Source organism: Corvus kubaryi, unplaced genomic scaffold, assembly GCF_017639235.1.
Source record: "Corvus kubaryi isolate FWS band 111438036 unplaced genomic scaffold, C.kubaryi_AGA036_p1.0 67, whole genome shotgun sequence".
Taxonomy (NCBI): domain Eukaryota; kingdom Metazoa; phylum Chordata; class Aves; order Passeriformes; family Corvidae; genus Corvus; species Corvus kubaryi.
The window spans coordinates 2,114,994-2,140,363 of record NW_024582055.1 but is presented as its reverse complement, the minus strand read 5'-3'; the positions used below and the strand labels follow the sequence as shown (position 1 = coordinate 2,140,363).

The following is a 25,370-nucleotide window of genomic DNA, read 5'->3' as shown; positions in this document are numbered from 1 at the left end:
AGCATTAAAATTTTATACATAGAATTGATGCCAGTTTCAGCCATAATATTCCCAAAATTGCAGCCATGGACAAAGCTGGAAATTGGTGACAGAGTATGCAGTGGCAGATTTCTCTTGTGGTAGTGATCACTTGTAAAAGGAAGAACTGGGGTACATTTTGTTTGGCAGAAGAAATTTGTTTTGCTTGTTTGATTGTTGGGTTTTCTTTGCTTTTTTGGATTTTTTTTTTTTTTAATCATAAAAAACAGCTCCCTAACAACTTCCAAATTATTTTAATGTAGGTGGTGGGAAACATCCAATTAACTGGCACATGCATTTCATGTGGTTGCTAGAGCTTCTTTTCTCCTTTCTTCCCATCACCCAGGCACACATTGCAGAATGTTTTGTATATATAACAAATAACAATTTTCAATGAAGGATGGGGAGGAAGAGAGAGAAAGAGTAACAGCTGATTTGTAGGTATCCTGAATGTCTTGTAAAGTTGTCTGGTTGGGATTGAACTGTATTTTATTGCTGTGAAAACTGAAGGACACAGGGTCATAGGTGCTGAAATGAATTGGCATGCAGGTGAACAGACATAGATGCATCCAACGCCGTGACACAAAGCTGACACTTTACTCTTTTTTTATAAATACCTAAAAAAGTAGAGCTGATCAAGTATCACAATGTATCACAAACTCATAAAATGAAGTAAGACTGTAAAGGCATCTAAAAACATCTGTAGAAGCCTTTGGAAATTTTCTGTGATAATTTCAAACTCTACTTGGTTTTGATTTTTTGGGGTTTTTTTTTTTGTTTGTTTGTTTCTATAAAGAGAATAAAATTATACATGCTTTTAAACCATCTCCATTTAAATAAACAGGTAAAATCCAGACTGGGACTGAATTTGGTGTGGATAGCCATAATATATACAGCCAAGGTAAATTTTAAATAATGTGAGCTCACTGGTTTTTATTTTCATTTTCTAGTGTAGCTTGATCATTTCACTGTGTTACTTAAACTGTTCTTGCTTTCTTAAACTGGCATCATTCTCCCAAACTTGCTTGAGGCTTGGCTGTTTCTGATTATTCATGACTTCCTCAAATATTCTCCATTTTTAAGAGATGCCACTAATGTTTGTTCCTTTACTTTCCAGGGAGTTGAAGGTATTTTCAGAAATTGTCTAGATAAAACCTAAATGTCAGCTTCTCTACTGCAGTTAAGTACCAAGTTCAGTGGGAGTTAAGTGACTTATAGAAGACAGAAACACCTTTGGAGATAGGGGCTTAAGTGCCTTTTTCTATCTCAAAGAAAAAAGAGACAAAGGCTTCTATTATTTGTGCTTCATAAACACAGATGTACTTTCATATAGCAATTGCAAGTCTATAGAGCCTGTCAGAATTTTGTTTGCATTTGTAGCACAAAACCCTAATATATCTCTTTCACAAATAACCATCGTCAATAAATCCCTGAATCATGTGCACTGTGCTCCAGGTGATTTCTGTTGGGATTATGTGTTCTTTGCTTGTGCTTGTGGGTGTAAATGTGGTTGGGGGTGGAAGGGATCTTTTCGCCTTCCTACCCTGCTGCATTAGGAAGTTGTGATAGAGCAGATCTTCAGGGGAATTGTAGGGCAACCACAGCAAGGAAGGCCTGGGTGACTAGCATGCAGCCATTTGCCTTGTTTCTTCCCCTGGCTCCTTTTTGGAGACCTTGTACTCTCTATGGCAAAAAAAGACCACAGATCCTTTATTTGTAGTGAAAGCTCTTCTGGCTCAAGTCAACCCTGGGTTGTCACAGTGTCTTAACCCAGCAGTGCCTTGATCCTGAGAATGACGTTAAGTTTTCTCTCCTGAAAAAAATGCAAAGGTCTAATGTGGCACAATCCCGCACTATTTGTACTTAGAGGGGCCTTGCAGTTGCAGTGCAAATGGAAGAAATAGCACTTAGCATGGCTGTAGGCTGTCCTGCAGACTCCAGCAATACAGCATTTGGCTTTGACACCATTCCTCTCAAAATGGATGAAGTGACAACAAACATCTTCAAAGCAGTTTGCTTTAAGTTCACTCTTATCTGTTGAGTTTTAGGAGAGTGCCAAGAGGGGATATAGCAATCTACCTCTTGGGATTAATATGTTACATCACATCTGTCTGCCTAATGCAGAGGAATCTCTGGTAATGTCAAGTGCCTGACACTTCAAAGGCAGCTAGAAATCACCCGCCGAGTTATTTATAGAGTCCTTCTATAGGGAAATGTCTTAATGTCTCCAGATCAGTAACTGCCTTAGATCTGAAGCAGGACAAGTAATTCTGTTTTTATTATCCATTCCAGTGCCTCGTTAGTCTTTTTTTTTTTCTCTGATTGGTCACATGAAATGTGCAGGAAGGCACTACTTGTAGGTAAGTTGACTCAGTGTCATGTCAGTCACTGTAGAGAAAAGCATAAGAGAAGAGAGACAGACAAGCAGGGGAGAGCAAAGCAGGTCCCCTACAGGGCAGGAGCAAGATGGCTCTGCCTGCCCTCAGTAGAGAACACCTTGAACTTCACTTGTGTCACTGAGATGTGCCTGGGTGCCCAGATACAACCCAATAATCAGAGATTTTGGCATGCTGCTTTTCCAAACATATCCAGGTGGGAACAGAGTTGTGCACGGCCAGGCAGGGTTAAGCGAGTCGAGATATTCAAAGCTTGTAGTACTCTGCTCCATGCTGGGGGAATGTTTTGGAAGCAGGAGGCATTCACGGGCCTGGTGGGTGCTGTCTTGTCAAACTGCTTCAGAGAACAGGGAGAATATGTAAAGATCACAAAGGAAAAAAGACAAAAATAGGTTTGACTATGGAATGGTTTATGCAATACCAGGTATACTGGTATCAGATGTCTTTTACTCAGTAGAGGGAGGAGACTGCTCAGGAACTAGTGGGTCTCATTGGCACAGCTTTAAACTAGATGTGAGGAAGGAGCAGGATATTATCAGGCTTGTCCTTGGCAAGCTGCATGATGTGTCTTGGTTTAAGACAATTTATGGGGCAGACACTCCAGTGTGAGTTACCTCCCCTCTTAGCTTTAGCTACTACCTTAAACAATAAGGAGAGATGGACATGAAAAGATATAAGTAAAAAAAAGTTTACTAGAAAAAAAACCTAACAAACCTGCAACCACAAAAATAACAGCAATAACCACTAGTTACAAAGGTGCGGAATCCCGTGGACTCCCCCGGAACAAAGAAAACAAAATGGTGGCGAACCCCCTCCCCCCAAGATGGTGTCTTCCATAGATGACCATGTGGTCCAAGGGACAAAGACAAGATGGTGGATAAGCCCCCTTCTCCTGATGTGTGGAGAAAGAAAACAGCAAAAAATCCCCAGCACAGTGACAGAACCACCATGATTACAAAAAGCTCCCTCTTCCCCCAAACAACAACCAACAGGGAACATGGACAAAATGAAAACAAACCTGGAGTCCAAAAACAGTCAAATGCCCCTCAAGCCATTACTTCACACCACCCAACAGCGTTTGTCCTGACAGTGGCAGCTCTGTCAACAATGGCAGCTGGAACCTGGGACCTGGGGCAGTGGTGAACCTGTGGTGTCAATTTCTCTGCGTCTTTTCTGTCCGGCTGGACCCAGCTGGTGTCAGCACTGCAGTTCCGAGTCACTGGTGTATTGCAGGAGGGGAAGAAGCAGCCCTGCTGGGCACTGAAAACAGCAGCCTCCAACCCCACAGGTCTGGTGGTGGCAGCTGCCACTGCAGAGAGGTATTTGTGAAATTTGCCCTGAAGCAGTTTAGGATTGCAAAATGCAGTTTCTTGGAGACCTAATCCAGGCAAGGAGGTTGGAAAGGAGCAAAAGAAGGCCTTTGTCTTGAGATGTTGAAGCTTCCTGATGAGAACGAATCTTTTACAAGGACCCAGCTCTCCCCGCCTCCATGATTCCCTTTCTGGCCCTCAGGTCCTAAAGGGAGAGTAGCAGTCTTGGGCATATGATGTAGCGCAGACATGGAATACAACACACTTTTTTTTTGAGTTACCCAGAACAGAGGGGCAGGGGTTAGAGGGACAGGGTGCTAGTGAGGGTTCTCTTCTGCTGACTCTCAAATGTTCTGGCCACACTGGATCGCACTTGCAGTCTTATGGAGACGAGCCAGGGAGACTCCTGAGGTAATAAAAGCCAGCAGGGAAACACCAGAGAATTATCGCAAAGGAACTAAGGGGTGCTCCTTTAGGAAGGTGACATGGCTGACAACCCAGCTGAGGTGCTGTTACACCAATGCACACAGCACAGACAACAAACAGGAAGAGCTGAAAGGCACAGTGCTGATGGGAAGCTATGACCTTGCTGCCTCACTGAAACCTGGTGGGATGAATCCCATGACTGGAGTGTGAGTATCAATGGCTACAGGCTGTTCAGAAGAGACAAGGGAGGAAGGAGAGGCAGAAGACTTGCCCTCTACATCAAGAGGGCACCAAGATTGAGTGTGGAGAGTTGTCTCTGAAGAGCAGGTCGAAAGCTGGTGGTAGGAGTCAGAGACCCCAGCAACAAAGGGAGCCCTGTGGTCAGTTTCTACTACAGGCCCCTGACCAAGGGGATCATTTGACCAAGCTCTCTTGCTCCAGCTGCAGGAATTATTGTGATTGCAGACTCTTGTCCTGCTGGGGAACTTCAACTACCCTAGCATGTGATGGAGGTAGCATGGCGAGCTGTAGGCAATCCAGGAGACTCCTGGAATGCATGGAGGATAGCTTCTTGTGTCAGGTAATAGACAGACCTACCAGAGGGAAGGTGATCCTGGGTCTGTTGGTCACCAGTGTAAGTGAGCTAACTGGGGACACAAGGATTGGAGGCAGCCTGGGCTGCAGTGATCAGGCATCGGTGGTGTTGGCAGTCCTGAGGGATATGGGTCAGGTGAGGTCTAATGTTAGGCCCCTGAACTTTAAGAATGCAGAGTTCCAGCTCTACAAGGAGACAGTCAGTGGGATTCCCTGGGAGACTCCCCTTGGGGACAAGGGAGTGAAACAGAGATGGCAGATCTCTAAGGAAGTCTTCCATGGAGTGCAAGAGCTATCGATTCCCAGAAGCATGAAATTGGTCAAGGAATGTGAGACAGTGCCATGGCTGAGTAGGGACAGGCTCAGGGCAAACTGAAGGGAAAAGAAGAAAATGAATAGAGAGTTGAAGCCAGCACAGGTGACCTGGGAAGAGTATGGAGGTGAAGTACAGTTGTGTAGGAAGTGAGGGGTGAGGAAGGCCAAGGCAAAGGTGGAACTGAACCTGGCAAGAGACACTCCATTAAGGCCAGGCTAGAGGTGTCATTTCCAGCACTGGGTTCTCTGCTTAATTGCACAGTTTGCTGTGGATTTCAGATGAGGCAACAGGCAAGCAAGGTGGGAGTCTGGTTAGTTTGAGACTAAGCCCCATGTCAGTTACCAAATTAACATAACAGGGCAAAAGCACTAAAAAAAGTTGTGCTTTTGAAAAAAAATTAAAAACTTTTGCAAAACCTAAAACTGTGGTTGAATTTTCCACATAGTGCCTTGTGTTTCCCTCTCACAGGGATGCAGCAGTCTCCATGCAGCTGTGAAAAGTCTCTACTTTGGAGCAGTGCCAGTCCTGCTGCAGCACAGTTTTGGGGAATTAAAATCCATGTGCATCCCTCTATCCAGATGTCCTTTTGCTTTACTTACACTGAATATGTAGGACATGCAATAAAAGTTTATCTCTCTGCTGATGAAGATTTAGCACAATATCAACATTTATTCTAGCAATTGAGTGCTCGGTAGGCATTTTAAATTATCTTTGCAAAAAGAAGTTGATGCTGAGATTGCCGTGCCTGGAAAAATTGAGGATAATTCTGGATTTGTGTTTGTACCAATTCAGAATGATGTTCTACCAGTTGTGCAGTGTAGTGCAGTTGTATTTTCTTTGAGGGTCTGCACATATCCATGTTATTGCTACAGATCTCTCTTCTCATTTTCTTCTGGACTAGCACCAGAAGCTGGTACTGTGGTAGTAGTAGTGATATCACCTGTAAGCAGAATACCTTGTGCTGCATGCTTTTTTTTAACTGAATCATGATACCTTCACAGTCTACAATTTGCCCTTAGTCTAAAGGTTATTTATCATCTACCTTCAACCCTTTTTTTAATCTTGGGTTTTTTTGTCCAAGAAAAGACCAACTTAGTGATTTTTTTTCTCTTCTATACATGGATATGATTATATATATATATGTATATTTTTTTTTAAATTTTTTTTCCCCAGCAGAAAGAAAACTTTTTATTTTGTTTTAATAGTTCCCCAAAATTGCATTTTCAAATACTAATTTTTTTAATCTGGTTTAGCTAATGCAAAAAAAAAAAAAAAATTTGTGTTTAGGACAAGACACAAATAATTACAACTTAGGCAAATACAGAACAAAACCAGAGTCTTCCCAACAAGGAACTCCCAAATTGGTGCTTGGACTGTAGTTCATGTGAAGAAGAAACACCCTTGCTTTCTTACTTGTAGGCCAGTGCATAGTAACAGACAGAATCTCTCTCTGTGAGAGGTGAGGAATACTGAACCTTTATTTTAGTATTTAGGTTTCATGGATTACATTGTCTCCTTTAAGAAGAAAGGCTTGTAAGCTTTATTCTCATCTTTACCTGCTGAGCTTGTAGCTTTCAGGTCTCAATTACTTGCTATTCTGTAAGCTTACATCAATTCTGTAAGCTTACATCACTGATGCCCTTCATTAATTTGTCTTTCAATGAATTTAGCCACCCTGTTGTCTCATCTCAGGCCTGGTACCACATTTTATGGCTGAGATGAAAGCTTCAGATTGGCTTGAAGATAACCCTTATTTTAGGAGTGTCATCATTAATCCATTTTTCCTTTTTAGCTTTGTTTGCCTAAAACCTGCAATTAGACATCCTTGCTAGGGAAAAAAGTATTTATTTTTAAAAAGAGAGCTCCAAAATTAAATTTATCTTCTTGTGATCCACTTTGTCACTTTGAAATAAATTTCTTGGGCTTTGTCAATACAGATTTTTCCCAAAGACTTAGTTGCTGTCATCTTTGTCTTCTTGGAAAGAACCTGGGTTTCCAATTTGGTGGCACACAGATGACTGATTGAGCAGTGGAGTTGTGCAGGATCTCACAGACCATCATTTCTGGCAGACTGGGACACTACTGTCTTGCCATACTAAATTGTGTGTCACCTTCAGTTAATGCATTGAATTGGGAAAAGAATAGTTGAAACCCACTTCCTTGGAGAAAAGTTCTATGGTCTGTTCAGGTGTATCAAAATACAATTAGATAAAATAATATTTCTAGACACTTGAAACTCTTCGTTGGAGCTAAACAATAGTGTTGCGTTTTAACCTTCTTTAATGCCTTAGCCATCTGTGGTTAATTTATAAGTAGTTCATTGAGGCAGAGGTTGTATGCTGAGATGACTAGTCAAAACACTGACGCTTCTAAAGACACCTTTCAAGTGAAAGTGTGGGTGTTTTTCTTGTCTTACGCTACTGTTGCCTCCTTTTTTAGACTAAAAATCTCACTTCAGATGAAGGACAAAGATATGTTTTGGTTAAATCTCTGTAATACTACTGAAAAAAATTACTCACTTTAGGGTAATCCTGAATACATAAATACAAATAAGGCAGGCCTAAGCAACAATTTAAATGCCAGCATGTTTTTTTGTGCTGAACAAAGCAAGAGCATATGTAGTTGCTTATGTAGTGGTGGGACACTGCAATGGGTTGGTAATGAGACTTTTGTAAAGGAAGTACTAATGTTCATGTTTTCCTGAACCAGAATCAACAAAGATGTAAACATTAGTGTCTACGCACAGCTCTGTTACAAAATATGCTGATTTTCCTGTCTGATCTGCCTCCTGCTGAGTTAAAGAGGCAGCTTTAGGGGCAGCATACAAAAATCCTCATGCATGATACATTTATTTAATGTCTTTATTGCTAAAATCTGCCTACATTTCTTATTTTTTTTGGTTGGCAGAAAGCATCCTGAATAAAATTCTTCTCTCCTTGTGTCTAATAGAAACAAATTCTGAGGTTCTGTTGTTTAACAACTGTGCAACCTCTTGCATCAAGATTAAACACTTTGTTTTGTCCCCAGGCATTTGTATATTTATTACTCTTGAGGCAGTGGTACTTGAAATAAATAGAATTGAAAGATCCTGAGAAATGGTTTCTGAAACACATATATTGAGTTATTCTCTCCTATGTGAGCAGAAAATGCTTCTGATGCTTCTCGCTGCACCCTTGCAAAGGAAAATAGCTGATATAAAAATATCACATGATGGGGTGGTGAAAAGGTAAGCATTTTTATCCTCAGTCGCTGAGGCTTTCTGCTGCTTATTGTCCTGAAAATAATTAAGTTATCTTTATGAAGTGTATTACTATTCACTAAAGATAACGTAGGTAAGGGCATAATAAAGGATGGAAAAAGAAAGATAAAAGGAAAAAGTCTCTCCTTTTCTGCCTCAAAAGGTACAATATGAAAAAGAAAAAAATAATCCATGGCTTGGAAATAGTCTTAAAAACTTCTCAAGATTCAGGTATATATTTTGGGCTGGTGACAGGGCTTATCTATTCTCCCTGATCAAAATAATAAATGCTCACCAAGAGAAAAAGTTCTTTTATGTTATAAGGAAAACAATTTCCATGTAGCTTTTGTGTGTGCGTACGCATATTCATAAAATATGGATTAGCAGGACTAGGTATTCAGCTAAGTAAATATTCATAAAATAAAGGTGAAATTGATATGCATTTCCCAATAGAGAGTAATAAGCATATTTTGATTTCTTAGTAAAAAAATCAAACTAAGGGGAGAGAAAGCACTTTCTTTTGCCCGGACATGTTTTATTCCTCATTTTCATTGTGTTGATCCTGCTGGCAAAGATTTCCTGACATTTTGAATATACAGTATTGCTAATATTGGTAAATGTAGAAGAATCAGGTGTATTGCTTAAAACATAAAAAGACATTTTGGATTCTTTTTTTTTTTTGTTTGATTCTTGCTTTTGTCTTTGGGGTACATTAAAGTTGCACATTTGAGTTCTATTTTATATATGAGAGATAGATATGCCTTTTTTACTAAAATCTTAGATTCTCAGAAGTGTAGGTTCTGGAGTCTTGTTAGCAATATGTGCTAACAACTATTGGAAGACTCAATAAATAAGATATATGCTGCAGTAATGAGCTGTATACTTAAATAGGCATGCCTTATAGGCATTTCTTTGCAGTACACATGATCATTTTGAGTAATAGAAAGGAATTGTTTTTGAATAAACTGAAAATTAAGTGGACGTTCTAAAGCGCTACCTGAGAGATCTCAAGAACAGCACTATTTCAAGCAGCCTGTTGGATCATGGAAAAATTACATGTTGGTATGCAAACAGGCAAAATTTTAATAAAAATCAAATCCTCGAAGTAAAACAGAATTCAAATAGGTGTTTTGCTACTGATTTTATTTAATGTCTAAAGAGTTAGCTTAGGCTTCTGTTTTTCAGAAGCAAGATGTTTAAAACCCAAACTTGAAGTATATGTGTTTCTAAATATGGTGTGGAATGTGTCTTGTTCTTTACCTGAATTTCTGTTGATATTGATTCTTTGTTTCAGTTGGGCCTGTTTGTAAAAACTGTTTCATCCCCTTCTTCTGTTTTACCCCTTTGCTTGGATCAGTTGGGTCAGTTCTCTTTCCAAGCTGGGGAGATGGGCTTATTTGTGCATGTACAGAGCAGACAGCTCATATCCTTATCCCTCTCTGCTGTTGTGGTGTTTTGCTCTTTGAACACAAACAGTAATTTCCAATAGCAGCCATCTTTTGGACAGTCAGGAAATATGAGGTCTTTGTTCTACTCATTTTATGGACTTTGCTGATTTATCAGTGCATGGGCTATGTGTGCTCAGTAGTGTAATTTCAGCGTATTCATTGCCAACGAGGAAAATAAAAACAAAACTGTCTTTGGCAACTGGCATGGAGCTGGAATGAGCCAGTAAATAAATATTATGTATTTAAAAGAGAGGGTGTTGGTGTTTTGTTTTTTTTTTATTTTAGAGCTGTTAGAGGAAAGATGACCATTGTCATATAGTTTGAATTTTTTTTCTAAATTATGCCATCATCTGCATGCCACTGATCATTTCCACATGCTGAATAAATTAGAACCATCGTAAATGATGGCAGCAATCTCCACTAACAGAGCTTGTTGATACCTGCTTGTTGAAGTCTATTATTTAAAATAATTCCTTTGGCTTTGTCAATGTTTACACAGGCCAGCATCTTTAATGTTGATTTAAGGTTATCTCTATGTTCCATAACTAGAATACAGAACATTTTTATCGATTTCTTAGCCGCACTCTTCTCCTTTACTATCCATAAATGAATTTTGATTCATAAAAGAAAAACCCTGGGAGTCAAATGTCAGCTATTATCCAATATATTGCTCTCTGCTGCAAGTAAAATAGTCTGCATCTCATCTTGAAAATATAATGTATATAAGTCTTCTCTGAAAGAATTTCAATAAAATATTGACGTAAGCACTTTTTAAAATTTTGTTTGATAAGGTATTTTGAAGATATGGACAACAGCACAAAACAAAGCCTGGAGTCATCCCATTTCATGTTTTATATTTATTTGAGCTTTTCCACAAAAATTGGATGTTTTATTTGTGATAAAGAAAATAGTCTGTGGTATTGTCTTGAGTGATCTGTCTTAGTAGATTTTGTGCTGGGAGTTATGATCAAGCCAAACAAAGCCTAATAACAAACAAAACAAGTACTGTACACACTCCTCTGGATATCACATTTGTTACTTTTATTACATTCAGGTGCCCTCCTTTTAAAGAATGTGTTTCTACACAATGCTTTTAATTTTTTCCTCCTAAGTTTGTGGCTTAGTAATATGTGTTATTAGAATGTTTTGTTTTGTTTAAAGACAAGTTTGTAATTCATGAACAATCTAACCTGATTTTCTCTTCATACTTCAGAGCCTGAATACAGACAAAGAAAGGCAGCTCATAATAAGAAGGCTGATGCCACCTGAAAATTTTGGACACCATAGGAGGTAGAAAAAAGTCACCTTCTAGGGACTTACATGCTTGTAAAAAGATGCATTGGAATTGATGTGATTTTTTTTATTAAATTTTTTTTTTTTTTTTTTTTTACTCAGAATAAAAATGATTGCAATCACAGGGCACATAGGATTCTGTGGGGACTGGTCATGATGATGCCAGGTAGCATAGCTGTCCATTTTTATTAAAAATAGTAATTTAATCTCTCTTGGTGACATACCATGTACTGGCTGGCTGACAGGAGAGAGGCTCAAAGAGAGATGTTTACCCTTCAGTGACAATAACAGAGTCAGTAACAGATTTGGGATCTGCTGCCCACAGAGCTCTGGATGCAGCCCAGGACATGTTTGGCTTTCTGGGCTGTGAGTGCCCATGGCCAGGGCATGTCCAGCCTCTCCTCCACCAGCACCCCCAAGTCCTCCTGGGCAGGGCTGCTCTCCATCTGTTCATCCCCCAGCCTGGATTGATACTGGGGGTTGCTGTGACCCAGGTGCAGCACCTTGCACTTGGTCTTGTTAAACCTCATAAGACTCCCAATGGGAATTACAGATGGGCCAATTCCTGAGCGTTTCCAGGTTCTTCTGGAAGACATCCCATCCTTCAGAGGTATAAACCAGACCCCTTAGCTTGGTGTCACCTGCTGAGGGTGCCCTCGATCCCTTTGTGTAATTAATGAAGGTATTGAATGACACTGGTCCCAACATAGACCCCTGATGGACACCACTTGTCACCGATGTTCTCTGGGACTCTGAGCTGTTGATCACAGCCCTCTGGATGTGACCATCCATCCGCTTTCTTACCCATCTAGCAGACCATCCATCAAATCCATCTCCCTCCAGTTTAGAGAGAAGGGTGATATTGTGGGAGACCGTGTCACAGGCTTTACAGAAGTCCAGATAAATGACATCTATAGCCCTTCCTTTGTCCACTTATGGAATCACCCCATCATAGAAGGCCTCTGGGTTGGTCAGGCAGGACTTGCCCTTGGTGAAGCCGTGCTGGATGTCCTGAACCACCTCCCTGCCCTCCATGTGCCTTAGCAGAGCTTCTGGCAGGGTCTGGTCCATGATCCTTCCAGGCCCAGAGGTGAGGCTGACAGGTCGGTAGCTCCCAACATCCTCCTTTCTACCCTTTTTAAAGATGGGTACAGTGCTTCCTCTTTTCCAGTCACCTGGGACTTCACCTGACAGAAATCAGGTGACTGTACTTCATTCTTTTAATCCTTTTGCAGCAAGAAAAGGCAAATTTTGTGATTTTTGTGGTACAAATTAAAAAATGGTGATCACTAGCATTGCAGTGAATATCAAATGAATATATAATAACAGAACATTAGGAAACAATTAGAAAAACTGCCTAGACATTATTAATTCATGTGCTATTCATTGTACCAACATTGATCATGTGAAAGAAGTGTGGTGTTAGTTACATTTTAATCATTCAGTGTTGAAGAAGGACTAATTATTTTCAAATAGCGATGGGAAGGATCCAGTTTTATAAAGAAATCATGGAATATCTAATTTACTCCCTCAGCGTTTTAATAGGGAAACAAATGGCTGCCATTATTTGTAGGACAATGGGGGATATCACAGCAATTGCTCATGTTTCAACTCTTACAAAGAAGGTGGAGGTAGTGTTGCCCTCACAGGAGCCTGTGTTAACTACGGGATGGGTGTGCTGTGCAGCACCTCTTGTTCCTTGCCCATCCAGACTAGGGCTTGACCAGGCTGAGCATTATGTCCCTGCCAGCCAAACTACTTGGATTTCTTCAGAGCCTTCAGAAAAGTACTGGGGAATGAGAGCAGCAGGTAACTTTCTTCATGGACTCAGTGTCAGTGAGGGACATGCCTGCAATGGATAAAACTGGATAATAAAGGGAGTAGGACTGTTTGTGTCCATCTCCCTGCTGCCCCTTTTCTCCACTGTGGAAAGCATTTAGGGGCTTTCAGTCCCCTCTGAAGAAAGAAGTTACACATTTCTATTTGGAAAATTATCTCTGATCTTGCACAGGTGTATGCCGGAGAGGACACCTGAAAGTTTGGTGCCTCGTTCATAGGAAAGTTTCTCAGGTTGAGGGGGTATGCAGAGGCTCAGATAAGGTGCTCAGGGGTTTAGAACCTGGTGGAGCAGCTGTGAATTAGAGAGGCAGATACTGACATACTTCATGGTCAAGCTGCCAAACTCCAAGCCCATTGGATGTTTTGTATGTGATAGCTCCTTGGATTTTGTTCTCCCTTCTTCCCTTCTCTATGCAAAGTACCTCATAAATGTTTCCAAATGGAGAGGTGGATCTCTAGGGACTTCTCTGCTACCCAAATGCACTTCTGTGAGCTTTACTTCCTGGAGTGACATCCCCATGGGTGAAGGCTTGGCAGGCTTGCTTTGAAAATAGCATGTGTCTCGCTCTTATTTCTGTATCTTGCCATAACTTGTGTTTTAGGAGACCTCAGATCAGTTGTAATGATACAGTCAAAACACAGAAGGACAGCTGGGTGATGAGAATCAGTGAGCTAAATCTGGGATAATTTAAGCAGTTATTTCGCTTTAAATGAATAGTGCTTGGAAAAAGCTCAAGAACATGGGTTCAGATCAGTGTAAACAAAGCCCACTGTAGCTTTTTGGCTTTATACTCTGTCTATTTTGCATGTTAGAGGAAGGTACAGATCAGCTTGTAAACTGTAGTAACGTACAGTTAGTATTGTATCCGGTTTCCTTGGATATATTGTCTTTTGTGTAACCTCTGAGTTTGGTGTATTTATGTTATTTGGGGGCAAAAATAACACATATTTTCTCTGTGTATATTGGCTGGTTTAAATTCACAGAAAAGGCAACATGTTCTTGCTTCAGTATTGGACTCCGAGTGGATGCTTCTTATTATATTATCTTCCTTGGATTTATATAGTATTGATGAAATTGAAAATCAGTGACCTGACAAAAACAAAATAATACAGCATGAAAATTGCTACCATGATTTCATGCTGTGTTAATGCAAGGATGTCATTCCTGCTTCAGAATAATAACAGTGTTTTGCTTCTGAACTTACAGCATCTCTCTCTATCCCTCTCTTCCTCTTCCCACCCCTTCTTTTCCTTTTAAAGAGAGTTGATGCCACAATGAAATTTTTTTTAATCACATGTCTTGGCTGTTTGTTAGTGAGTAACCACTACTAACAGGTAATTTTTCGAAGCAGATAGTGGAATGTCTGTATTCCATAAGCATATGCAGAAATGCAGAAAGAATCAGGCAGAACAGTCACTATAACATGGCTAATTGCAGAGTCTGGGAATTTTTTTAGTTGTTCTTCCTCAAGGAGCCATCATTCAGGCTGCATGGCAGCACTCTTTGAATTCCCACAGGGCACTGCTTGTCTTGGAATATGCAGAAGTGATATTTGCTCTCTGTTCTTAACAATTCCTATTCTCCTACAGGTGCCAGAAAAGATTTGAGGAAAGATACTAAATTCTGATTAATGTACTCACTGAAATTGCAACGATGTGATCAGGTTTCATATTTTAACTGATTAGAGACCTCCTTATTGAACCTTCCTATGTTGCCAAGAATGGTAGAACCTACAGATTTGATGTAAACATTCTAAGTTTGATATGAAAGGTGAGGAGCTACTTGGCAAATTCTGCCATGTGGGAAGTGTCTCTTTCAGATCCCAGATACCTGTTCAGACTCTGCCATCATAAAGACTTAACTGTTCTGAGAGGGAAGGAGCAAATGCCAACTCTGAAGTCAAAGGCCAGCACCAATTCCACTTCATTTTGGCTGTCCCTCTGTTTATTCATTGCTTGCAGAAGAGGGTGGGTGTGGCTGTTTATGTGTGTACAGAATGAAATGACTATCTCTGCTGTACTTCATGGAGGAGATGGAATGGGGACAGGAAGAAACAGAGCACCATGCCCTCTCCTCGTGCTCTACCTGACTTGGCTCAAGAATAGAGGTCAATTTAAAAAACCAAACAAACAGACCCTTTCCCCAACCCAAGAGATAGTTTCTTGCATGCACAGCAGGGAGCTGAAGGGCTGCTGACACAAAATCTCTGTGTGTGTATTTGCTTTACAGTTTAGGCACTCGCCCACTCTCCTTGAGGTCTGAACTGGTTCAGAATCTCTTCTCACATACAAGGAGTTTCCGTGACCTTGGTTATTTTAGGCAGAAAATAATTTATGGTTCAGTGAGCCAGAGAGAAAATACATGTGAACATGAGGCTTAGTGGTTTGTAGTCACCTGAGGCCTCCATTTTCCATGCTAAGGACAGATTCAGCCCTAATGTCAGATTTTGACACAGGCATTTGAACTTCTCTTCCCAGCTAAGGTGGCTCACATGTTGCAGAATTCTCCAGTTTAGCATTGTCCTCTGTAACCTCATAGCCTCCATGAGGAGTGTGAGGAATGTCCTGATGGGTATGGTAACCCACCTCTTTAAAGACAGATAAGAATATGGAGTTGAATTCCCTGACCATAGGAAATAATTCAAGCAGCCTGGAAGAGTGGAAGAGTGTTCTCACTGTTTATGAGCTGTTTTGTAGGGTCAAATAAGAGGTACCTCATCCTGTATCCTAATTAAAAAAACAAGGACAACCTCTCCTTTATCTTGAAAGAGGTAATATTGGTCACTTCTTACTTAAGACAGAGGTTTTTTGTGAAGTCACACTTCTATTCTGGATGCTTATTAATAAACTCAAATGGTTCTTTGCTGAGCAGGCTAGTTCTGATCACCAGCTGGGTTGTCATTCTGTCATGTTCTCAGAATGATTTTCAGAATTTTCAATCTCTATCAGATAGTACTAGGACAAATACAAAACAGGTGATAAAGGAAAAAAGAAAGTCTCCTTCCAAAGGATAATTTTTATTTGCTGAATTAATTTTATTTTGGAACCAAGTGTTTGAAATCCATCACTAACTCCTGCTTGCCTTTCAGGGTGCCTGAAGCTCTCCGTGCTTTGTCTTGCTAATAAAGTGTTATGTGGTTCAGTTTTACGTTTGTTTCTTAAACTGCTCTTCTCTGTTGCCACTGTTTTTTCCGGTTGTTTGCAGTTTTAGCATCTCTTGTTTGTTTTCCCCCCCTGCTGCCTTTCCATTCTTGCAGCCCTCTAGGGTTTTGCCGTGAACTGCCCATCTGATGGGTTTCCTGCCGACTTTATTTGATTGCTGGAGCTCTAGCATTAGCTGCACTGAACGCTGGAGCACCATCCATGGGCTCTGCGCTCCCTGGTGGGAGGCCAGGTGCTCCAGCCACTCAGCTCCAATGCCTGATCCAGCTCCGAGACTGGCTGGTATCAGCCAGACTGGAAGAAAGGAATTTTTAGGTCTGTTCTTTCATTTTTATATATTTATGCCGAAGGATTCTCCAAGTGCGGTTATTTAGTTGTTTGGATTTTGCTGCTGTAGCAGCAAATAGGGGACTATTGTAACTTAATGAAGTCTAACCTAAGTATAGCAATGTCATGTGAGGACCTTGATTTCTTTGTGCTTTTTACTAAAATGATGGGGTTTTTGGGGTTTTTTTGTGTGAACAACATCTTTTTCCACCACAGATAAAATGTTTTGAATGAGTATGATCTGTTCCTAATTACTTGTTATGAAAACCAGATTTTTATTACTGATAGAAGCATGAGGCGAAAAAAGAGGTATAGAGTTTAACATTCTTTATGATAGAATTTAAATTTACCATAAAATTAAACCCTGAAATTGAATTACATTAATTGATTTAAAACCTTTGAGGAGTTGTTCATTCAGTCTTGCATCTTGTTGAATCTTTCAAGAGATTTTTTTAGTAGGATATGTACAGGATGGCGGTTAACACTGGGATGGAGATAAAAGTCAAAAGATGTGGTTTGTATCATATCCTTGCTAATACATTTAATCAATATAGTTATTGATACTAAAAATTGTGTTTTTGAAGATTTGTAGAACTGCCCACATACTGTATGAAGACAAAGTAATCATATCCAACTAAACAGTGTAAAAAAGAATATGAAGAAGGGGATGGAACAAAAAAGAATGATAGAGTGATTGTTGTTATTATACCAGAACACGTGGGCTTTGATTTTTGTACCTACTTTTCCTTTTCTTTTCATCATGGGAGAGGTCTTTTTCAGAGCTTACAGAGTTTTGAAAATTTTTTAATGGAATTTTTTTGGGAGGATATTTTTAGTCATGAAGAGTCAAAGTGGGGGGTCATAAAGGGAAAGGGCATGTTGAGTGGGGGAAGAGGGAGAATTGGAAGATGGTGCAGGAGGAAGGTGGGGTGGACGTGAGAGCAGGGGTGCTGATGCTCTGGGGGTTGCCAAATGCAAAAATGGCCCAAGAGAAAACCACAGAGAGCAGAGTAGTCATAGTAGCAGGGCCAGGTTTGTGGTTCCTCTTCCTGGGGAGAGTTTCTTTGTTTGCAGAGACAGGAATCTCCCAAGGCTTTTTTATTAGCCAAACGCAGGACAAATGACTTTGTGGCAGTGGGAGTGTAAAGGACTGTTAAAAGTGCGAGGTGATAATGGGCCATGATTTTCCATCCATAATCAGCCATGATTGTCCATGATAGAGATGCTGAATACACCCCCACCCGCCCCTCCCCCATCCCAAGTCATGTTCATACCTTCCCAGTTTCTGAGAAATCAAACCTACATCTAGGTGCAGATTCCAGACTCCGTGGTTGGATCATTTTTGATTTCTTGCTGAGAAGAGTTTTCTTCCTGATATTTTAAAATTCTTCTGCAATTAGAAAATAATGCCTTTTCTAATGCCAGATTAAATGCTAATAAAATGTCACATTTAAAACCAGGTGAAGAACTGTGAAGTACACAGATGGTTCCAAAGAGAAATGGTGATATTTTGATTTATTTTGTTTATTTCTATATAATTTGTTTTTCAGTTCAAATGCAAGAATAGTTGATATTAAAGTACGTTGTGAATGCAATGGGTCAATTTCACATTTGCGAGAACAAATTCAGATAAAAACAAGATATGAATTATTAATGAGCTTAATTCATCATTGGCACACTGTGTCTTTAAATGTGGTGGTTGTTTGTTGTTGGAACCCTAAATTTCACCTATATATCCTCCTAAAATAAACAGCAATTGAAACAGCATATTTTGGTTTGATGTAGAATTTCTCAGATTTTAGGTGAATTCTATAGATGCTGTTAGGCTAGATGAACACATTTGTTCTTTATGTCTTTTTAATTCCTGAAGGCACACTGTGCAACAGCTTTACAAGTCAGTTGTAGCAATTAAATTAGGCCACTGGGTCCCTAAATCAAGTGCTCCAGGCCAGAGTGGAGGCAGAGGCTGCCCTCACACTCTTCCTGCCGGGAGGTGAAAAGCTGGGAGCACTCCACCTCTGCGGCACCACGTGTCAGATGCAAAGTAAACTTGCCTGCATAGGCCCACATCAGCTGCGAGGTAAGCTATCTGAACAGCCGCAGGTAGGTTTTTGTTTTGCGTGTGCTGTGTTGCTTTAGGGGCCATTTCAAGCAGTGCTTTCCAAGAATACGCATCAGTGGTTTTCCAAAAGCCTTGCAGAGATCCAAACTGATCTGCCACAGTATATACCACCTCCTTGTGGTATCCTTATGGATAGGAACTGCTTTGCTGTTTCTCTTGCTTCCTCTTATTAAACATGATGTGTTCAGAGAAGGTTAATCCAGAAACCATCCGTGTCTTCTTCAGAAACAGGAATGCCAATTTCGGCCAGTTACTGACAGAGGATTTAAATAGCAAGCAGAAAATTCTTCCTACTTATGATCAGGAAGGGACCTAGCAATAAGTTTTTTGTAGGTGCAGGCTTGTCACAGTAAATGGCAAAGTAGTAAATCTGCTCCAGGTATTTATGTTCTGCTTTAGGTTGCAGAAAATTCCACAATTCTACTTCTTTATTGCATAGCTTGCTCTTGCTAGTTGCTGTACAGTTACTGAATTAGAAAGTCAGATGAAATTACAAAAAGCCATATAGAATAGATATGAGTTTGAATTAGTGTAGTGCAAAGTAGTTGTTGTTCATGGATACATTTGCTTTGTTGTTGGAATACGTGTGTAGTGATACAATGCTTTGTGAAACTCATGAATACTTTTATCAAGATAAAAACAGAAGATATTTTTCTCTGATTTATTCCATTTTAGGAATTAGAGAAATTAAGCTTCCTTCTCTTATATTTTACAGAGAAACTGTAATCTCTTAATCTCTGTGAAGCTTCTCCCTATTAGTTTACCCGTTGGCATTGGCTGACATGGAGCCGGTGGAGCCTGCAGTTGGTATTCTGCAGCTGAGAGGGGTGTATTCAGGAAGCAAAGGCTAAATTTTGCCTGCATATGTGCAACTTGCTTTGACTCCAGGGCAGGCGATTTGCACTTGGGGTACATAATAAATTGATTTGTCAGTTCAGTGACCGACTTAAAAATAGAACCATTAGAATGGTTCCAGTTGACAAGAAACAGATCTTTCTTTACTCCTCTCCACTTTTTTTTCCATCTAATCAAATCAAGATGCTTTTTTCAAGTGAAAAAAATGCATTCCATAACATTTTAGATAAAAGCAAAAGCTAGATTTTCAGGATGATATAGACACTATCACAAAACAGGTGCTGCAGTTTTCTTATGTATATTGAAACAGTTCAAGTCTCTACTGATTTTAAGGAGATGGACTTTTTTCCCCCCTCACCTAACTTAGAAGAAAATGTCCTTACTGTGGAGTTATATGCTGTTACAGAATGTTGTATGTTTCTCCTGGAACATCTCCACTAGGTATAAAATGCTTAAGCAGCTCTTTTCATCAGCAGCACAAAAAATTGCTTTACAGCCTGATGCTAAGAACATTCTGGGGATTCCCAGGTTACTGTATTAATGAATCCAAGTGCTCAACAGAAAAAAAACCAATAGACTGAGGGGGCACCAGCCCACAATTCTTCATTACTTTGTGTCTAAGGTATTTTCCTAAATGCTTGATTTCGTTCAGAGAGAGATTAGATTTGTATCTGAGCCTCTAACAACATGTTCTAATTGTTGGGCCACAAAGCCAGAGAGCTCCTTTTTTGTGCAAAGTATTGTGGAGCTAAAAGTTATTAAAATATTGTGGGAAAATGAGAAGGAGCCACTTTGACATTAGCAGATCACTGTCTACAACTACCTGAAAGGAGATTGTGGTGAGGTGTAGGTTGGTCTCTTCTACCAGGTGACAAGTGATACGATGAGATGAAACAGCCTCATGCTGCACTGGGGAGGTTTAGATTGGATAGTAGGAAAAATGTCTTCACTGAAAGGCTTGTCAGACATCGGAACAAGCTGCCAAAAGAAGTGGTTGAGTCACCATCCCTGGAGATTTTTAAAAGACATGTAGATGTGGAACTTGGGGACACGGTTTAGTGCCAGTGCTTGGCAGTGCTGGGCTGACAGTTGGACTCAATCTTAGAGGTCTTTTATAACCTAAAATTTCAGTGATTGTATGAAGTAGTCATTGGGACTTTTGTTTCTTTTTTATTATTTGGTGGGAGTTACTCAGTGTGACTGCTCCACAGTTACTTTTGGAGGAAGAAGTGTTTACTTTAAAAATAATTAATCCAAACTTAGGAGATAGATTTTACCTTTTCTTCCAAAACCTTGTCTGCAAATGCATAAGAGTGCAGTTGAGCAGGAGAGTTTTTTCCAGGCTGAAATGAGAGCCTCACTTCACATAGGTGAAGATGTAGACATCTTTCCAGTCATATTTCACCTTATTTCTGTGGGGAGTAGACGGTAGGTAGGATCCTCACAGAAGGGACTTCAAAACGTGGCAAGAAAGAGAAGGGTCATAGTCAGAATCAGTGGACACTTGTCATTTCTTTCTGTAACAGTGATAGAAATCGCCTCAAGAATCAAGGCAACCTAGAGAAAATGATCGGAGCTTGGGAAAATACCACAGCATACGATCCAGCCACCTCTGCTACAAATGAAACATATTTCCTTTTGCTGTCATATGATTCTCATCATACATTATCAATTATTCTGTATCTCTTAATTTTAGATTCTTGCTGCTATTTGCAGCAGGGAGTGTGGTTCTATAAACCTGATGCTTTTTAAATGGGAAGGCCTATAGGTCTCTGTTCTTAAGCGATGCATGTGAATAGCATTGCTGTTTGATGAAAAATGTAAAACATTTTGTGGAATTGCCTTGATTTTCCATTTCCTTAAGTTTGGAAAGAAAAAGACATACAGTTTGCAGTCTGAGAGTTTAATATATTTGAAATGTATGGTGAAATGTTTTTTGGTCATGAGAATTAAATTACTTGCATTATTATAATTTTAGCATGGTGATATTTTAATTTTTGCAGAATTCTCTACTGCACTTATGTATCCAGAAGATATTTTCCCTTTTAAATGCAGTGAGGACACACTATGTCTCTTAAAGTAATACTCTCATAAAAAATTTGCAAGAATTAGCTCCAGAAAATATTCTTGAAGCTAAACTTCATAAAGACAATGGTATAATTGGTTGTACAGAGTCATTATTCTTTTCATCCATTCCTTTGTTGAGACAAGTTAGTGCAAAATGTTACCTGCCTGGTCTGGCATAATAATTTGAAGCCAGTGGCAACTGTCATGATTTCAGTCTCCTTTTCAGACCCCCTCTCACCATTTTTCAGGCACTCCTAGTGTCTGGCATGGTGTTTTTAAATGTCTTCTGAACTGCGCCGTTTAACATCGACATTTCACTCAGTTTGGACAGTTTTCCTTTGTGTGACAGTTAATTTAAACCTTGTGCTTCTGTTCTAGCATAATTTCCCCATCCTCTTCAGGTGAGCAGCCTCTTACCTGAATCCACAAGCCACTTGCTTACATTTGTTGAAGAAATCTTGTTACAAGACCTTGAATAATTTATCTGCTTGAGTTTTTCCAGAAGTCGCATGACCAATGGCCTTGAAGGACAGCAGTGTAAGGAAGACCAGCACTGGGAATGTTCAGCTCCTCATGAAGAGGTAGCTTCATTGTGTGAGCCTGTGGTGACAGGCACTGGATTTTTGCATGGTGCCCTGAGATGGCTCTGTCTGCTTGCAGTGTGTGAAAAACAGCCCCAAACAGCTTGTAAGGGCTTCCTCTTTGAGTTGGCTTGGCTCTGTTGGTCCCAGCTCCTTTTCCTCCCTGCCAGAAGGTTCAGGGGACAAGAAGCTTGGAGATTCATTTCGGAACAGAACTCCAAGCAGTTTGTGACTGTACCTCAGAATTGTGTGTCTACGAACACATGGGTTAAATTTTTTTCATTCTTTGAGAAGGAAAGTGGAAGAAAGCTGGTTGGCTTTTTGTAAATATAATAATTTTTTGAGTATACTGTCTGTCTGAGTCATGCAAAATCTCAGTGATTCCCCACTGTGAATAGGGTTGCCTAAAAATAACCTTAGATGTTCAAATGTTTTTTGTTACTTCCAATTCTGTCTCAAATTTTTGAGAAATGTACTTTATTCTGCTAACTATGTTCCCTCCTATACTTGGTAGGCTTTTTTTTTCTTTTCTCTCTGTATATGTACCTATTTGCAAATGCTCAGTAGACTAATTAAGGTTTCTGAAGGTTTAACCTCGTCTTATACAGTAGATCCTGAGACTTGCCATGGTGTTATCTCAGTAGGCTGCAGGGAAGGGCTCCAGAAAGTATTGTGTAATATTGCCAAGCAGGGCTTTGCTGTTGAAATTACTTATGCCACAGAGCTTAGGCCAGTGTTAATGTGACAGGAGAGGTTTAATCCTGTGGAAAGGTGTTTCCATCACGTGGTTTTTAAAGAAATTTTATCAGGTGAGTCTAAAAGGAACTGTGCTGTTTGTCTATTATTTAAAGGAACTGTGCTGTTTGTATATTATTTAATTGTTCTTTAAATTGTGAAAGGAAATTATATTTTTAATTAATTGCCAAACAAAAGCAAGTTATATACTTTGCTTGTAACTGAACACATTGGAATGGTTCTGCATCAGCTGTTTTTATGTAAAGGAAACTTATTTCTGAAATAATTGCAAAAGTATTAGGGGAACCCTCCCACCCTAGTTATTTCAAAGGAGATGCAAGACAGTTACAGCAGCTTAGGTCAGCCAGATCCTGCTCTCCTTGATGTCACGGTGTGATGCCACCAAACAGCGCTAGCTTCTGATGCTGTACCTTTTATTTGATAAAACGATAAACATTTAAAATGCCACTGATCTTACCTCATGGAACTATTGCTAGTTCTTTTCCTTGAGATTTTGCACCCTAAATCTGGAATACTTATTATTTTCTTATAAGAGCTTCTATTTCCCTACTATTTGTGTTACTTATTTTTGCCAAAGCCACCAGGTGGCTTGGCCTCGACCTGGCTCATGGCAGAACTCCCACTGCCCACACTGGCTGGCAATGGGCAGAGAGAGAGACAGAGATCTTCACTGGATTTGCAGTAGTCAAAAAATAATAGAGGGTAGCGTAATTTATATTTTTGGGTTTGTTGATTGTCCAGATAGTGGATGATGTCATTAGCCTGTGTTTGGGCTGAGTACACAATGTATACACATCCCAGAGCAAAGATTTGTGCCAAAATTACACCCTCTCCTATAGCATTGACAAGACTCAAAAAATACACACATACATAAAAATGAAAAAACTAAAAAAAAACAAAAACAAACAAACAAACAAACAAAAAAACACGGAAAGGGAGAAAGAAATCCTCTTTTGTTGTGTAATAGTGAAGAGATGTATCAAAATCCATAAATTAGGCACAACTTTAAAGCCACATATAATTTCAATTACATACATCTGTTTCTCCTTAGGAAGAATGAAGTGAGGTCAACAACTAAACATTTTACAACCATCAAGATTCTGGGATGCTTTTTAAGCTATATACATATGTGATTTGTAAGAAACCTATTTATATGTAAAATTTCTCATTTGAACATTCATTCCTTTTATTATGCAAACACCAAATTTTTTGGAAGCTACAGGCTTCAAAGTGCAGTGAATGCATGTATTTCAGCCCAATGTTATTGCTCTAAGTTTTTTCCATTTTAACCCCCTGATGTTTCTGTCGTCATGAAGAAAAATATCTGTTTAACTTTCAGATCTGTAGATAGTAAGCAATATATGTGGCATAGATTTTCTTTAAGAAAATTATGTCAAAGGTTTCTGACCTCTTTGACAAAAAAAAAAAAAATTAAAGCCTTATCGGAGGTTTTTGAGGGAAGATGGGCAAGGGAGGAACGTTATATGCTGGGAATCAAGGCAGAACATTTTTTAAATCTTTGAATTATATGTAATTTCATATATTTGAGTGGCACTTCCTTTCCTTCTCTCACCCAGTACCACTCACAGCCTTGAACAGAGCCCGGTTCATACAGCTGTGACAGTCTCATTGTGACCCTGGTGAGGGTTATGTCCAAGATGTGGCATATATCATCATTTTACCAGTGATGTTAATGAAGTTGATGACTTTACTTGTAAGGTTTTTAGTAATACAGAATAAAATGGAAATACATTTTGCATTCATCCTAGATGTATGATATAATGTATTGACCCCCCTTGAGTCTGCAGACTTTTTGAATTCCTCAAATATTAAAAAGTGAGCAAAGACTTAAGTAAGCTTGCTCAACAATAAATCAAACAAGAAAGCAGAATCACTTGGAATATATAATCATAAAACCTTCATGCATAAAATAAAAAGCAAAATACTGACCTAAATTGTTAATAACAGGAAAAGTCTGTTAATACCTGTTGTATAAACCCCTAATCTTTACAGTTGTTAACAGAAACTGAAGTGCATGCATAAAAAACCTCTCTTCACAGCAATGCTGTTATCCACATCAATCAAGATAATCCCACAGTAAAACCTTGCTAAAGAGGAAATGTGGCATGTTTGGATAATGTCAATGATTAGAAAACATGTCCCAGAAAATGCCATGCAAAACAAGTTTAAATATTAATGCACACCTTCCTAGCCCTTTTCCAACTGAGAGTCTAAAATTATTTACGTGGACCTCAAGGACTGAAGTCTGATTTCAGTTCCAGATGTGAAACGAACAGAAGTTTCTGTGTATTTGAAAGCAAAGTGTGATTCTATGCCACAAAACTTCACAGCTGGTTTTTTTTTTCACAAAATATGAATTCTCTGTCTACACAAGGGTAAATTGAGTCACAGAGCAGGGACATGACTGATTGAATGTGAACACAGTGAACCACAGCACATAACAAACCTTGCTGTCTCTTATTGCCACTTCCTCCTTCATGGCTCAAGGAAACACGCTGCTGGTTGAAATTCATTCTGTCTTAGGCTGACAATGTATTTGATCATAGCTCATCAAAGAGGACAATTTTGTTCTTTAGACCACAGTATAAATTAAATGCCTGG

The 25,370-nt window shown here is 39.6% G+C and overlaps 1 long non-coding RNA gene across 2 annotated transcripts in view; it reads left to right on the top strand.

Annotated features, from left to right (window-relative positions):
* The first annotated feature begins 11,519 nt into the window (after nucleotides 1-11,519).
* LOC121674301 overlaps nucleotides 11,520-25,370 on the top strand; it is a 46,727-nt gene continuing 32,876 nt past the window's right edge. For both annotated transcript variants that reach the window (XR_006019529.1, XR_006019528.1), the window contains exon 1: nucleotides 11,520-21,992. This is a non-coding gene — a long non-coding RNA (uncharacterized LOC121674301). The remainder of the gene's footprint in view (nucleotides 21,993-25,370) is intronic.